The 15,568-nt window shown below is 38.7% G+C and overlaps 1 protein-coding gene across 4 annotated transcripts in view; it reads left to right on the top strand.

The window, feature by feature from the left end:
* Positions 1-2,589: 2,589 nt before the first annotated feature.
* LOC108666277 (zinc finger protein 184) overlaps positions 2,590-15,568 on the top strand; it is a 23,224-nt gene continuing 10,245 nt past the window's right edge. For 2 of the 4 annotated variants that reach the window (XM_018153114.2, XM_018153111.2), the window contains exon 1: positions 2,590-2,734. The gene's annotated coding sequence lies outside the window, so the exon portion shown is untranslated. Of the gene's footprint in view, positions 2,735-3,170; positions 3,217-14,844; positions 14,956-15,568 lie in introns of those variants that run through there. The other 2 variants (XM_047884218.1, XM_018153112.2) reach the window with 2 other exon arrangements.

Below are 15,568 nucleotides of genomic sequence, written 5' to 3'. Positions count from 1 at the left end.
CCTTATAGAAACTGGCCAATACGCTCATGGCTATTGCCGGAATGAGAATTTATTCACGCTAGACACAGAGGGTATCACCATGGGCCATCAGTTTGCAATAAAGAAACCAAGGTGTGATACTACAGCAAGGCAGAACTTCTTCTTTCATCGCGTGGTTGATCGGTGGAACCATGGTTGAACTAATATAAGGATTGACCCACGGCGATGACGAGTTTTCGCCATTCTGCGCATCTGTGGGCACAAAATGTAAATAGTATAGATCAACACATATACATTGTTTTTGTCATCTTTGAAAGCATTTAAAAAAATTGACCGCATCAAAATGGCCCGAAAAATTCATTTACTGCATGCAGCAATTCTTATTTCAAGCAAAACCGGTGTTACAAATCAGTTTGACATCACGAGGTTACGTCACAAGAGCCAAGGTGACGTTACAGTTGGAATAACAAATGACATCCGCAAGACGCAGCTGCACTTGGGAAAACCTTGTATTAGTTCAACCACGGAAGAAATTTACCTCATTAAATGACCCAACAAATTTTATTTACTCTAAGTAGTCTTATTTAAGCAAAACAGGCGTTACAAATCAGTTTGAATCACACGGTGACGTCACAAGGACCAAGGTATCGTCACAGGTGGAAACCGAATCGACACTTTAGCGAACTCAAGCGCGAACTCAAGCGCGAGCTCAAGAGGCAAACCTAAATTCACCTTTAACTTACCCAGTCATAAATCCATAAATACCGAACGGATTTCTCTCAAATTTGAAATATAAGTAGATAATATTAGTAATCTGCGGACAGATTTATTTCAGATTTTTACATCAAATACTTTCATATTAATACGGAAAACATGACTTCATTTTCAACTTACCCAGTCATAAATTCATAAATACCGAACGGATTTCTTTCAAATTTGAAAGATAAGTTGATAATATTAGTAATTTGTGGACAGATTTATTTCAGAATTTTACATCAACTACTTTTTCATTAATACGGAAACCATGGCTTCATTTTCAACTTACCCAGTCATAAATTCATAAATATCGAACGGATTTCTTTCAATTTTGAAAGATAAGTAGATAATGTTAGTAATTTGTGGACAGATTCATTTCAGAATTTTACACCAACTACTTTTTTATTAATACCGAAAACCTAACTTCATTTTCAACTCACCCAGCCATAAATCCATAAATAATGAACGGATTTTATTCAAATTTGAAATATAAGTAGATAACGCCTGTAATTTGTGGACGTGATTTTTTCAAATTTTTACATCAATAATTTTTTCATTAATACGGAAAACCTAACTTCATGTTCACCTCGCAGGTTAGGTCCTAGTCAGGTCAAGTTTCAGTATTTTGTGGCATTAGAAAAAAGTAATTGATGTAAAAAATTGAAAAAATTCCATCCACAAATTACAGATGTTATGTACTTATATTTCAAATTTGAATAAAATCAGTTCATTATTTATGGATTTATGGCTGGGTGAGTTGAAAATGAAGTTGGGTTTTCCGTATTAATAAAAAAGTAGTTGATGTAAAATTCTGAAATAAATCTGTCCACAAATTACTAATATTATCTACTTATCTTTCAAATTTGAAAGAAATCCGTTTGGTATTTATGGATTTATGATTGGGTAAGTTGAAGGTGAAGTTAGGTTTGCCTCTTGAGCTCGCGCTTGAGTTCGCTAAAGTGTCGATTCGGTCAGGTGGAATAACAAATGACATGGTGGAACGGCCTGTCAGCGAAGATTGCCGAGGCGACAACGTTGAACGCCTTCAAGAATCGACTAGACTCGGTTATGCGTATTTATTTGTAATGTGTGGAAGAGCCTCCCACCAGAATGCGACCACTGGACACTCGGACTGGGCGCACTTAGAGAGCGCGCGTTGCCAAAATTTTTGGTTTTGACCTGGCCAGGTGCCCATTTTTTTAGCAGTTTGTGTTTGAATGAAAGACAACGAGACTCGACGACAGGCCCTCTTCGGCCTAATCATCTGCGCCGATTCATGCTATGCTATTTACTGTGGGTCTCGAACATGCAACTCACTGCTGAATTTTGCTTTTCTTAACCGCCTCAGCCTCCTTGCTGATTCTAACCAGAAACTGTTGCACTTCACAGAGCTGGGTTCGAGCTCGCATCTCTCTGTTCCAATCCTGATCCTGCTGGTATTCTGCTGAACTGTAACAATTTGAGCTTCGTTTTCGAAGGAAGTGATCATTGGTTTTTAGCAGGTGTTGGTCTCGGACGGCCAAACTGTGTTACATAAGGCATTTTTGAACATTCTATAGAACAAGCGTAACTAATTCCCCCTTTTTACAAATCATTTAATATATTTTTTTAATGCAGTAGATTTTATATCTAAATTCTATTATGAACTCGGATTGGAAACTGATTTAAATCTACCTGAACAAGAATAAAAAGCATAATTACAAATACAATAATCGCATTTTTACCAGTTTAAAGCTTCATTGTTAATTATTTTTAATTTCAGATTGTTAAATTATTTATTTTTTCATAGTCTACCTAAGTAAAGTTTTTTTCCATTGTATGTTGTTGTTGCTTGAACAAAAGCGCATCGAAAGCGCAATAGGGGGATTGGAGGCGACGCTGCATGTGTTTTCTTATTTACGTCGAGTGAAGGTGTTAGTGCGAGGGCGAGAAAATCATAGGCTTTGAAGCTTACTATGAGAAATGTCGACGTTGCTTTTCCTTTCTGCAAAATAAGCTGGTAAGGCTTTATATTTATGTGCACAATTAGCGGTGAACCGGGGGTACTGAGGGTCAATGGGTTCCCTTATTCGGGAGGTTTCATTGTAGGGGTTTTGTGCTGAGCGGGGGACTTTTCCTCCTTGCAGTCACTCATGCAATCTTGATACTCCAACCAGCGAGCGCGATAATGATATGGTCAATCATCGAGCGCAGCCAGTATGATATTTTCTATAAATTGGATTTTCTAACCTGCATCAATCAAGATGGCCGTTGCTGACTTCAAAGTTCAGAAAAAAATGTAGCATCGCTCTCACAACATAATGAACATATAATTATCTCTAACTTCTAGCCTCAGGTTCTAGGTACTACACACAGTACACGACTACACGTACACGTTCAAGCAACTGGAAATAAAATTGAGATATCTCTCATGGCTGAAGTTAGAAATTTTGCTGTTATTTCTTGAGAAACTCTACCCTTATTAATGAATTCTAACGTGAGGTTAGTGCTGAGAGAAAAGCACTAATGAAGGCTTGCCATGTTACTTACCAGTAAGGTCTAAGGTCAAAGTAGGTAATTAGGTACTTGTAGAGCTGTAATTGTAGTCTTGTAGATCAATGTTTCCACCAGTTATGTACACAATAAATAATGAATAATTTAAATTTCAAATGTGAGGATTGTGTACTGTGTAGTTAGGTTAGGTACCATATGATCTACCAAGACCAAGTTGATTTAGTGGCCTACTCCCATGGATGATTGAAATCAGTAAAATGATTATAGTTTAAAGGACCATTTGAATGCACTAAATAGTATTAATATTCTGTAGAGAGTAGTGACTGTGGTCTGTGTGGCATAGATGATAGGGGGGCCCGGGGACATAGGGCACCCGGCATAGGATCACAGCAGAGAGTTTTAAGACTCTTCCTCAAGTTCAATTTTGAGTTGTTTAAGTTATACAAGTATAAGTATAGACCCTCAAACGCAGGATTGGAATTTTTCTACTTGTTTCTAAAATTTTGCAGCTCCATCGTGACAATTTTTTAATACAATTCAAATCTTGCAGCCCAATCTTGCACTTTTATTAACAATTGGATAGGAGGTAGGGTAAATGCACCATATTCTGACATCGTGGGTAATTCCGACACTACTCAACTTTTTTCTTTATATTGAGCTCTGTCTTATTTCCACGTGTGCTAGTATGGAATATATCTACTTGGTGAGCCGCGACTGAATTTTTCGAGCCGTGGTTTTATGGATTTGCCAGCCGTGATTCCATTTCTACGATATTTTTTAATCAAACAAAAATTTATGACATTCGAGCCGCGAGATTTCATACCTACTGAAATTATATGATATTAGAGCTGCGATATTTCAGACAAAAATAGGACTTTTCCAGACTAGCACGCGTGCGTAGATGGTTGAAATAATGACGTCATACTATTGCATGCCAGATTCCCGCAAAACACTAGCTCTGGCAGGAAAATGTTAAGATCCTCAGAGCAAAAGTCCAAGTCAACTACCTAGTGAGAAATGAGAACATCGAAACACGTGTCAAAGTTGATAGTTGACCTTGCTCTACCAAAGCTTGTTCTAAGCTGTGTCGTATTCAGATAAAGCTCACACAGTGCGTCAGAATTACAAATTTATATGAGTTTGAAGCGCTGTCGAAATCAGTCACAAAATGCCAAATTTAGTCACACTGCATCGGAATTAAGGGATTTTGTAGATTTGAATTCTAAAGGCTTTTAGATAAATATGGCAACAGTTTGTGACATTTCATTGTTGCTGGCATGTAGTGTGGTGTTTTGAGAGTGACATAAAGCAATCAGAACTTGAGTTGCACATACAGTGATCTTTTTATAGCCATTCATTTCTTGGTACATCCTTAATGTGTCAGAATATGGTGTTTACCTAACTCATCTGGCGGAAATTTTGCGGTCCCGGAAATGGTGGGGAAGCTCTAGTCATGGCCCTAAAGGTAGATGTTTTCCTGCCACAAAGTATCATGTAGAGTGTAGATCAGCATTATCATAATTCATACATAAGATAAGATATTTGTTTAAATCTCAAGTAAATGGGGAAATAATAAATGAACTGATTCTAAACAATTTCTGGTTTAAGGGGACCGGCTAAGCTCCGGAAAAACTTCTTCAGTTATTATCCGATCATCATGAAACTTCACATACATACGTAAAATGTAAAAATAAAAACATTTTACTTCTATAAATTTTTCGAAAAAACTGATAGAAAACGTGAAATTCATAGAAAACGGCTAAAAAGGGGTACTACAGAAAATCGATCTCCTCCTACAAATATCATCCTACAACATCCAGACACATATCATTCGATTCGTAAAGACCATATCTATCGACGTGGCCATCGCTTTTTTTCATTTTCCCCATATTTTTTTTTTAAATGCGCGTTTTTCCCATTTTTTCACTTTTTTCACCCCCTCCCCCCTTCTCCCCCATATATAAGACGAACCATGCACATCTCATTGCTGTAGCTTGAAAACTGTAGGAGGAGATAGGTTTACAAAAAGACAAAAAACGAAAATTCTAATTTCTCAGGAGAGCCGAAAAACTAGAAAGGAAAGTTTATTCCGTGCTCAGGCACTGGATCCCCGGCTTTACCATCGCCTATTATCTCGTCACGAGCGAGGGGTCTCATCAGGCGCCAACCTGACTCTTTGTCGTCCAGTTTGGCACAGAATAATGAAGAAAAATATTAGAAAGAAATAAAGGAAATTATGAAAGAGAAAGTTGGAGTGCAAGAGATTTTTGAAACATGGTTGATGCACTCCTCCTTCTCCACAGGGACGTCATAGGGGCCTGCTCCGTCGTTCAATTCTGTAACAGCCTTGTATGCTGCAGAATCTCCATCACTAAGGAACGTGACGTAGCGAAGACCAAGTTGCGTCGACCTGCTCCAAATTCTCGTAGCAGCTTCCTTCTCCATAGCTCCAGACTTGCCATCAAAGTTTTTCTTGCAGTTGCGATGCGTCACCTTCCAGTGTGCAAACTCCTCCGGTGACAGGGTTCGCTGCTTCGTGAAGCATGACTGGCAGAAGTTTGACAGAACTTCAAAGTCGACGACAAATCCTGTGTTCCATTCTATCACACAGCCGATCCCTATGTGGGATTTGTGTCCCCGTGTCATCCACGTGCCGTCGAAACTCACATCGAGGTCGAGAAATTCGTTGCCTTCCTTGTAAGTCCCTCTCTCAGAGGAAGCATGCTTCAGGGCTGCTATCATTTCATTTTGCTTCGTTGTAAAGAAAAGGTTCATATTCTTATACAGAAAGTCACAGTGCCCAGAGAAGGCTAGGTTGGCGAAGCCATGGGTTGACAGTGAAGCACAAATTCGCTTGCAACCGGCGAAGCCGTCACTGTTCATCATTGAATAATATACAAGGCTCAAATTCTTCAGAGTGAAATTACTCGCTCTACCGTCAAGTCCGGTCACACATTCAGCCTCATAAAACTTTGCTTCAACTTTACACTTACTGCATTTGGTGACAATCTTTGCTTCCATATGAAGAATCTGCACGGAAGCATCGCAAACGGCGCCACATTCGGAACACTGTGGATTACAGCGGAAAAGCTGGTTTATCAACGTTACAGGAATTAGGCACTTACTGCCAGAACCCGGAGCCTGACTAGGTAAATCCTTCTCTGGTATAGCAGCCGCAAGCAGTTCTTGCCGACGTACGAGAGGATTCACCCAAGTAGGTGGCTCAACGGGTGGCTTTGGTCGCCGATCACACGGTTGAACATACCCAACTTTACCAAAATTCTGCCTCTTTCGCTTCGGCATCTTACCTCAAAGAATTCTGTAAATCTGCACAAAATTTAGGGGGAGAGAGAAAACACTCGCAACACCTACAAGTAGCACAGTTCAAAACACACTGAAGCTCACAGAACGATTGCAACGCTGGTACGAGGCTAGATAGCGACAGCGCTCTAGCACGGCAACCAATGATCGCGTCGTAGTAAACACAATATTACGTACAAACTAACACACGCACAGGCATGCTGCTTACACCATTGGATGCGTAAAAATGAGAGCTCCGCCCTGATATCTCTCATTGGCCGCTGAAGCAATCCGTTGAAAATTGCCAGCTCGATTGGTCGGCTATAGAGCGACGCCAGAGCCGACGTCAGAGGTCCGCGCACTGATATCGGCCTATCATACCAACCCATACTAAAATTAATAAAAAACAAACTAACGCACGCACAGAGGTGCCAATTACACCGATTTATGCGCCTGAAAAGCAGCTTTAAAATGGACCAAAAAACGAAAAAAGTGACATTTTTCGATTTTTGGGTTAGCCGGTCCCCTTAACTTCTGTTCAGTGTTTCTGGATAAGAAGATGCAATTTTGATAAATGTGGTACCATAAAATGGGGTATCTTAGACCACTTTTTTTATAAATGATGCCATTTTTTTACTAGCTAAATTAAACTTGAATTGAAACATGCAAAATGCAGGTCTATACTCTAGCTTCACTCACCATAAATTGCTGGCTCCTGTCTCTCATAGTCTTTATGTAATTTCAAAAAAAGTGATGGTCTTTCTTACCCCAGCTCATGGGTATCTTAGACCGCAGTGTGGAATTCTAGAGGGATAATAAATTAACTAGTACACATAGCATATTGGAAAGCAGGATCTGAAAGCTTGGAAAGGCCAGGAACTTAACACTTTCAGTCCATTATTTACATATCCTATCCCTTTCCAGAATTCCAGCTGTGATTGGTTGATAGGATTGTGATTTTAGCCCTTTTCAGCTTTCCAGCTGTAGTTGGATAATGGAATTGTAATGTTATCTGCTTTCTAGCTGTGATTGGTTGATGGGAATGCTTTCAAGCTGTGATTGGTTGTTGGGGATGCTTTCAAGCTGTGATTGGTTGTGCCCATAAGCCCCGCCCCCAAGTATGGTATATGTACTACAGTACTAGTTAACTAAATACTTGACTGAAACTTGATCATTACAAACAAAAGGCCTGGAAAATTTAAAAAATCCATTAAATAAAAGACAAATGAAAAATATCTATCAAACAAGTGACATCTAAATTATAAGACTAAATAATTCTTTTACAAATTTGTTGTACTAGTATAAAATTAAAATATTTTGTCCACAGTCCACTTTTGATTCACCTTTTCACTATAGTCATTTTAGTCATTCACCTGGATGATGATACACAAAAATTGTTTAAATTTAAGCTATGGCAACATGCCAATGTAAAATATCATGTTAATCCATGGTAAGGCTGGATCCTGGAAGAGCACTGTGGGAATGGGAAAGCTTTTCAGCTTGGGTGGAAAGCTTTTTAATAAGTGAACCTCCATTCTTAGAATTCCAGCCTGTTAGACCGGGTGGTAAAATCAATAATATTTTTTGGTAAAATAACTCCAGGTTTTGGTGCATTGTAGTAGAACTCTTCTAGTTACATATGCAAATGACAAACTTGAGGAAAGTGTCATAGTTTGCAAATGGGGGGCACCGCCCCATAATGAGGGAAATGTGACTACCTAATGGCAGCCCTGACAGGGTGATATTGACCAGTTTGGAAATTAAGCTAAAATTACCATATATAAGACTCTGTAGAGTCTGAAACATAAAGAAAAAACATAAATAGGCTGTCAAACATAAAATATGTTATATATGGTAATTTTATATTAACTTCCAAGCCTGTCTATGTTACCCAATCAGGGCTGACATTTGGTGGTCTAAGTTCCTCCATTTGGGGGCGGCGCCCCTCATTTGCAAACACTGACACTTTCCTAAAATTTGTCATTTGCATATGTAACTAGAAGAGTTCTACTACAATGCATCAAAACCTGGAGTTATTTAACCAAAAAATACAAAAATTTGAGAGGGTACTCTGACAGGCTTCAAATAATAGCTTTTTTGTGGGTCACATTTTTAATTTTTTAACCTATTAGATATGCATACTTTTTAAATCTTTCTATTGTGTTATGTAGCCTCAGTATTAGGCCTTTAATGCCCATTGACAAAATTTTTCTATGTCAATTAGTTTTTGAGTTCTGGGGTTTTTTATTTAATTAAATTGGGGAAAAAATATATAATAAAAGATATTTAGTTCAGTTTCAAGATACCAGTATTCATTACTTATCATTTTGTCAGGTGATTTGCCGAGTGCCACTTGATTGGCACGATGATATACGGTTCTCTTTTTGGGCAGGTTCGGCAAAATATAGTACAGAGAGAGGGTGTAATGAAACACTGATACATTTCATATTAAATTGAGAAATTTCAAGTTCACATCCTACGTTAACAAAAATCTCTAGTACATGAAGAAGGCGAGCTGAACACAAAGTCCAAAATCTATCAGTTAAATCATCATCATGTAAAATCATCTAATTTTAACAGAAAAAGCATGTGATCCGTTGCAGTTCCGTTGAGCCGTATGACTGTTGTAAACGACCGTAACTTGCACACATTTTTACGGCTGTACGTTCCATGACCGTACCGCGGCTGTCCCCCGCGCATCGCAGCCGTATTTCAAGTGGCCGTACTGCAGCTGTACCGCGCGCTCTCTTCACAGTTGCTCTTTCTTCATAGCTGTCGTATCTCGTTGATATAGATGCCACACGGCCAGTCTGGCCGTAGGTTGTTTTACAACAACCGTACATCAGAATAGTGGCGTAGTCTTCATCGTCGATGATGTTACTTCGGATCAATGCGGTGCTTCGGCGGTTGAAGATGAATACAATCGTACCGCTTCTTCTTGATGGAAATCGTGACCGTTTTGTACTGATGTTTCTTGGTGTAGAGCTCGAAACTTGGATCTTCTGATGACGTGCGTTATTATCATTGTACATCTCGTGGCTGCTCGCGTTGTCTCACAGCTGAGTCGCAGCCGTAGTGATGATGTTGACCGTATAATATGTTGAAGTCGTAGCCGTCCATTGTATATGTTTGACGCGCTCACAGGAATCTTAACTGCCTTGGTGAGTCTAAGTTTCTCGCAAGTCGCGACCGTCAATGTTCGAAAACAGTAACACCGTGGCCTCACGGCCGCAGCTGTTACGTCCGCTAACTGCAGACCGCACGTGCGTGACGGTCTCCGCCGTAGAACCAACAACCCTTGGCGCGAATTTCTAAGGTCCTTATATATGCTAGTGTCGCGCACACTTAAGCCTAACCCTCGAGAGACGCTGCATTCCTTCTAATGAAATTTCCCTCGCAACGCTCGTTCAATGTAAACTAACCTTTCCCACGGTCTCGAAACAACGGCGCCGCATTCTTAGCATTCTTAACATCTATGCATAATACATGTTCAATATTACCTACTGTCAATATTACCTACTTTATTCATTTCTTTGACAAAATTTTTCTATGTCAAATAGTTTTTGAGTTGTGGGGGTTTTTGTTAAAAAAACGAAAAGTGGTCTAAGTTACCCCGCCGGTCTAAGTTACCCAAGGCCAAGCTGAGAGGCCAAGCTGCTCTGGGTGGAGTATGGCAGAGAGCATTTGCCAAGTGGCCTATAAAACATCTGCATAAATGATGATTCGCAATTGATATGGCCAGTGACCAATGATCAATACATAATACAATGTTCAATGATTGATGCAAAAGATGGAGACCAATCTAAAGATTACAAATATATACCAATTTACATATACAGTACAAATAAATACATTTTTTTGTGTTTTTTATTCTGACATTACATTTAGAATCCAATGCTAGATCAAGATGGTTAGTTACAGAGCTACCTACCATAAAATGTCATGACTTGGACCATTGACAGGCTGACTTTGACCATTTTGACATTTAAGAAAAGAAAACCATGTTCTCAAATAGTTCTTGCCTTGGAAAAATTGTTGTGTGGATGGCTCTTGAAGTAGTATGAGATATCTTACAAATGTAGTAAAGATATATATGTTTATATTTACTGTCTGACTATTTGTATCACAAAAAGGCAAGCACCAAAACCTGCTCCAAGTCACCCTATTTTATGGCACTTGAACCTATTACCTGTCAGAACCTGTAAGCTGTTACTTGTCACCAGCTGTCAGTACCTGTAAGGCAGCCTTGCTTCACTGCCACACCTAGATTAGGTCATGATTGGGAATGTCACCAAAATTCTCACATGAAGGTCTTTCACACATTCCCTCATTTTATGTGCAAGGCTATGTTATCATGCTTCTGCCAATCTCTATTTATATATAGTCAAATGGGGTAAGACAGGATCACAGGCTTCATGGGTAAGAAAGGACCAGCCCATGGCATGCATTCTAATTGCACTGAATTTAATTTGATAAAAGAATATGTTAGAGCAATCATTGCCTGTCATTTCAGTGTTTGTTTCAACTCTTCTGCAAATATTGAATTTCTGGCTAATTTTTAAAGAAAACCTATCTAAAGAAGGGTCACAAAATAGTTAACCCTGTTTGGGAAATAAGCTCTGTCTATTGACAAAAAATATTTTGGCCAAGTTTGTGGATGTAGGCAGGTAACCTTAAGTAATAGGCAACTTTTGAGATATACTAGGTATTCCTACCTGCTACCATCACTGCCTGACATCAATTCTAAAATGGGGTAAAAAAGGACCAGACATGGGGTAAGATGTGACCACTAAATGATCCTGTTTTACCCCCACAAGTGGTCCTATCTTACCCCACAAATGGTCCTGTCTTACCCCACAAATGGTCCTGTCTTACCCCACAAATGGTCCTGTCTTACCCCACAAATGGTCCTGTCTTACCCCACAAATGGTCCTCTATTACCCTACAGTTTATCAAAAATAGTTTTTAAATGAATTTATTATTGTGTAGTACATGGAGTATTTTGGTCAAAATTTTTATCTTTTGCTCAAACTTCATTATAACTTGTTACTTTATTAATTAAAGAAATTTAGTGCACTTGCATCAAAGGGATATAGAAAATAGGGATGTCTCTTCCCATTGGTGAGCTGCAGAACAAGTATGTGCAAGATTGGCTGAGGGAAAAATCATTGTGTGAAACATGAAAAATAATTATGATCACAACTCTGAGAGAGGGCATGAGCTATGTTTGAAGAAGTGCACCACAAATGCAGTTAGCAAGAAAACACATGACGTCTGACACTTAAGTTATTATCCATTGGTTATGGTTTTATTACCAATTTGATAAATTTTCAGACAATGACACTAATGGAATACACATGAAGCATTTAGCAGTGCTCTACAATGAACCAAAGCCAACCCACTAGCCACTATTACTATGCTTAACAAAGTTTTCTCATTACAAAACCTCCAATGTGACTGACATTAGAGTTGACTTCCCGCAGCACAAAACAGTAACAAGTGGTTGTTTAATCAAATAATGTGTTTCTAGATGGATAATATTGAATATCAGATTTGTACTTTTATTAAAAACCTTGTAACATAAGAATTGCCAGTTGGTCCTGTCTTACCCCATGCCTGGTCCCATCTTACCCCAGTGGGGTAAGATGGGACCAGCTCACTTTTTTTAATCTGTACAGAAAACTATGTTAGATGCAAAACGTCTGAGATGTAGCTTAGAATCCCATTTCATAAATACATCTTGTGATAGGTTTAGGGTTTTTAGTTATTCTTGGTATAGATGCTACAGGCTTGTTAGTGATTTCGGTCCTGTCTTACCCCATCTGACTATATATGTATAGCATCAGCATTCAAATAAAATTTCATTCTCATAACACAAAATTGACAAATTCTGCATTTTTTTCTGCCTGTTATTGTCTATATTTATTCAATTAATAAAAGTAACTTAGTGGATTTTAAAGAAATTAAAATCAGACAGTTTCCCTTGATATTTGGATGTTTAGATGTAAATTATTTTAATTTTATTTGTCTGGTTACCTCATTTAATTCAACTGTTATGTAATCCTTTAATACAAAAAATTTTGAGAATTACTCATTAAATATATTTTAGAATTTGTCACACTTTTTTATACTGAGCAGCTGCACAAACTTGAATTTCTGTATATTTCTCTGCTTGCCTACAACAGAGTTAATATGTTACAGTAAGGCAAAGAGGAGTATTTGATGCAAACGTCAAATACTCTAGAGCTGGAGTTGCTTAATTTTAGTTGTGCCAGGAGGCCCAGGCTACAAACCCACACACACAAACTTTCTTGAATTTATATTAGATTTTAAAATACATTTATGCGTAAATGATAGCTGCAAATTCATCTTTGATAATAAGGACTTCAGAAATTGCCTGACTTGAAGCATCTGGGCACTGCATGAGAAATGTTCTCATTTCAAGTACCATGAAATGGGGTAACTTTGACCATTTTTTTCAAAATGATGCCATTTTTTTACTAGATAAGTTAAACTTGAATTGAAACATGCAAAATACAGGTCTATACTCTAGCAGAGGCCGCAGAGGCAACTCCTCCAACAGCAGAAGCAGCAGAGGCGGCCGAGGCAACCGTCACCCCTTCAGGGGACAACAGCCTAAATCCTCCGGCAACAATAACGCGGCCAAGCCCGCTCCATCCGCCTCTACAAACCCCGGAAAGCTGTCCAACAATTGACCCCTGATTTTTACGAAGCCGCTCAATGCACCCCTGCAGACACTCAGGAAGGAAGGTGTGCACGTGCTCGGATATATAGACGACTTGCTCATCTGGGGGGCATCCGCCCAAGAGGCTCTTGCGTCAACTCAAAGAGCTCTCGACCTCCTCCAATCGCTGGGCTTCCTCATCAACCGGCAACTGGAAGAAGTCAGCACTAGAGCCCACCCAAGACACCACCTGGCTGGGCGTCTGTTGGCTGCTGCAAAACAGTTGGTGGTCTCTGCCAACAGACTCAGCCTCCTCCATCGTCGACTCCATGTTACGCCTGAGGGACAGAGGGCATTCCTCAAGACTACGCTTGGAAAGTCTTCTGGGCTCCCTGAACTTCGCGGCTCAGCTCGTCCCAGAATACCGCCACCACTACTTCCTGATCGTGAAACCCCAACTACTAGGCCTTATTAATTTTTTAACCTATTAGATATGCAAACTTTTTAAATCTTTCTATTGTGTTACGTAGCCTCAGTATTAGGCCTTTGATGGCCATTGACAAAATTTTTCTATGTCAAATAATTTTTGAGTTTCAGGGGTTTTTGTTAAAAAAACAAAAAGTTGTCAAAGTTACCCTGCTGGTCAAAGTAACCCCATTTTATGGTACCGGTATACCTCAACTGAATAAATGACAAAATCAAACTTCATATCTACTACAAATACAAGAAAATAAAAAAACCTTGTCACAAAGAATGATACCTGTGGTTCCATCAAGAAACCAATGTTGTTTTCTTGCCATATGGAATGATGTACAGGGTGACACAAAAAAAACAGAGCTCATAAAAAGTTGAATAATTTCCACAATACTCAAGTAATCCTGTTATTTGTTTCAGATTCATTAAGAAGACGGATTGATCTAAGAGTCTACCACGTGTGAGCTTCGAGATGCCTTGGACTACAGTCTGTAGAACAAAGAGTTTTTGTGGTATAGAATTGAGATTTTGCAGATGTTGGCTACATAGGTTGTACATAATTCCATAGAATTTTTGTTTCAAACTGAATAAAATTTCAGGAGTTATAAGACTTTTAGTGAGCTCTGTTTTTTTTGTGTCACCCTGTAGATATCATCAAAACATAAACTATAATGATTTGGCAATAATTATGTAAAGCTGCCACCTCCAGCCTGGAGGGCCAAGGAACTACGGTACATGAGAGAATCTCGCAACAAGCCCAGCACTAATGCTGCCCAGGCTTGCACCAGTTACCATATGTCATGTACTGCCCTAACACCTCAAGACTGGCTATAGCTGAAGCCCCCTGTTATCATTCATAGATGTGTCTCCACCTATCATTTTTAAACCACAAGATATTTCATGATGTTGAAGTTAATTTCAAAGTTATTTTGAGTATTAATTATTAAATTTTATGATACCTCCTGTTAGTGCTCATTCAATCTAAAATCACAAATTTTAGCTTTGCAACAACCTTTAAATATATCCTTTACTTGAATATTAATGCTCATTTTTAATATTGTATAATATTATTATTATTATAAAATGTTCTTTGGGGACCTCATTTTTGAACTTTTTTAATCCTAAAAATGCTTAATTTACCAATTTGAGAAGAACAATATAAATTACTCTATGGTTTTCAGTCAAACATTCATTTAAGAACAATTTTTGCCCAACTACACCAATAGTGATGGATGCCAAAACAGAGAGCAGCTCTGTTATGCTAAAATGTAAGCTTTTGTGTCAAGTTATGTATATATACTAAAACATTTTCCTCCATGAAAAATTGAGTAACAATTGTTTCAAGTCTGTACAAATTTTTTATTATTTTGTAACAGCTACAGTGTGCAATATGGCACAATTTTTTGAATTTAGTAGTCCAGAACATTCATCTGACTTTGTATTCATCTGAGCAAAAAATTTATATTAGAAACTCAAGTATTCCATTTATTGATTAGTGATGTCATTTGCTCTGATTTTCTCTGTTCATGGACTAGCACAGTTCTTTATAAACAACAGGTCCATGTTGAACAGAGCTCGTCTTTATATTTATTGCACGGATCTGGCCTCTACTATTAAATGGGATTTGATTTTTTGATCCCCAGTGTTGGGATCTGTTGATGAACAGAGCTGGGATCTGTTGATGAACAGAGCTGGGATCTGTTGATGAGCAGAGCTGGGATCTGTTGATGAGCAGAGCTGGGATCTGTTGATGAACAGAGCTAGGATCTGTTGATGAACAGAGCTGGGATCTGTTGATGAACAGAGCTGGGATCTGTTGATGAGCAGAGCTGGGATCTGTTGATGAACAGAGCTGGGATCTGTTGATGAACAGAGCTAGGA

The sequence above is a fragment of the Hyalella azteca genome, unplaced genomic scaffold (assembly GCF_000764305.2).
Source record: "Hyalella azteca isolate HAZT.00-mixed unplaced genomic scaffold, Hazt_2.0.2 contig14896, whole genome shotgun sequence".
Classification (NCBI taxonomy): Eukaryota; Metazoa; Arthropoda; class Malacostraca; order Amphipoda; family Hyalellidae; genus Hyalella; species Hyalella azteca.
This window is presented reverse-complemented; position numbering and strand designations above follow the sequence as displayed.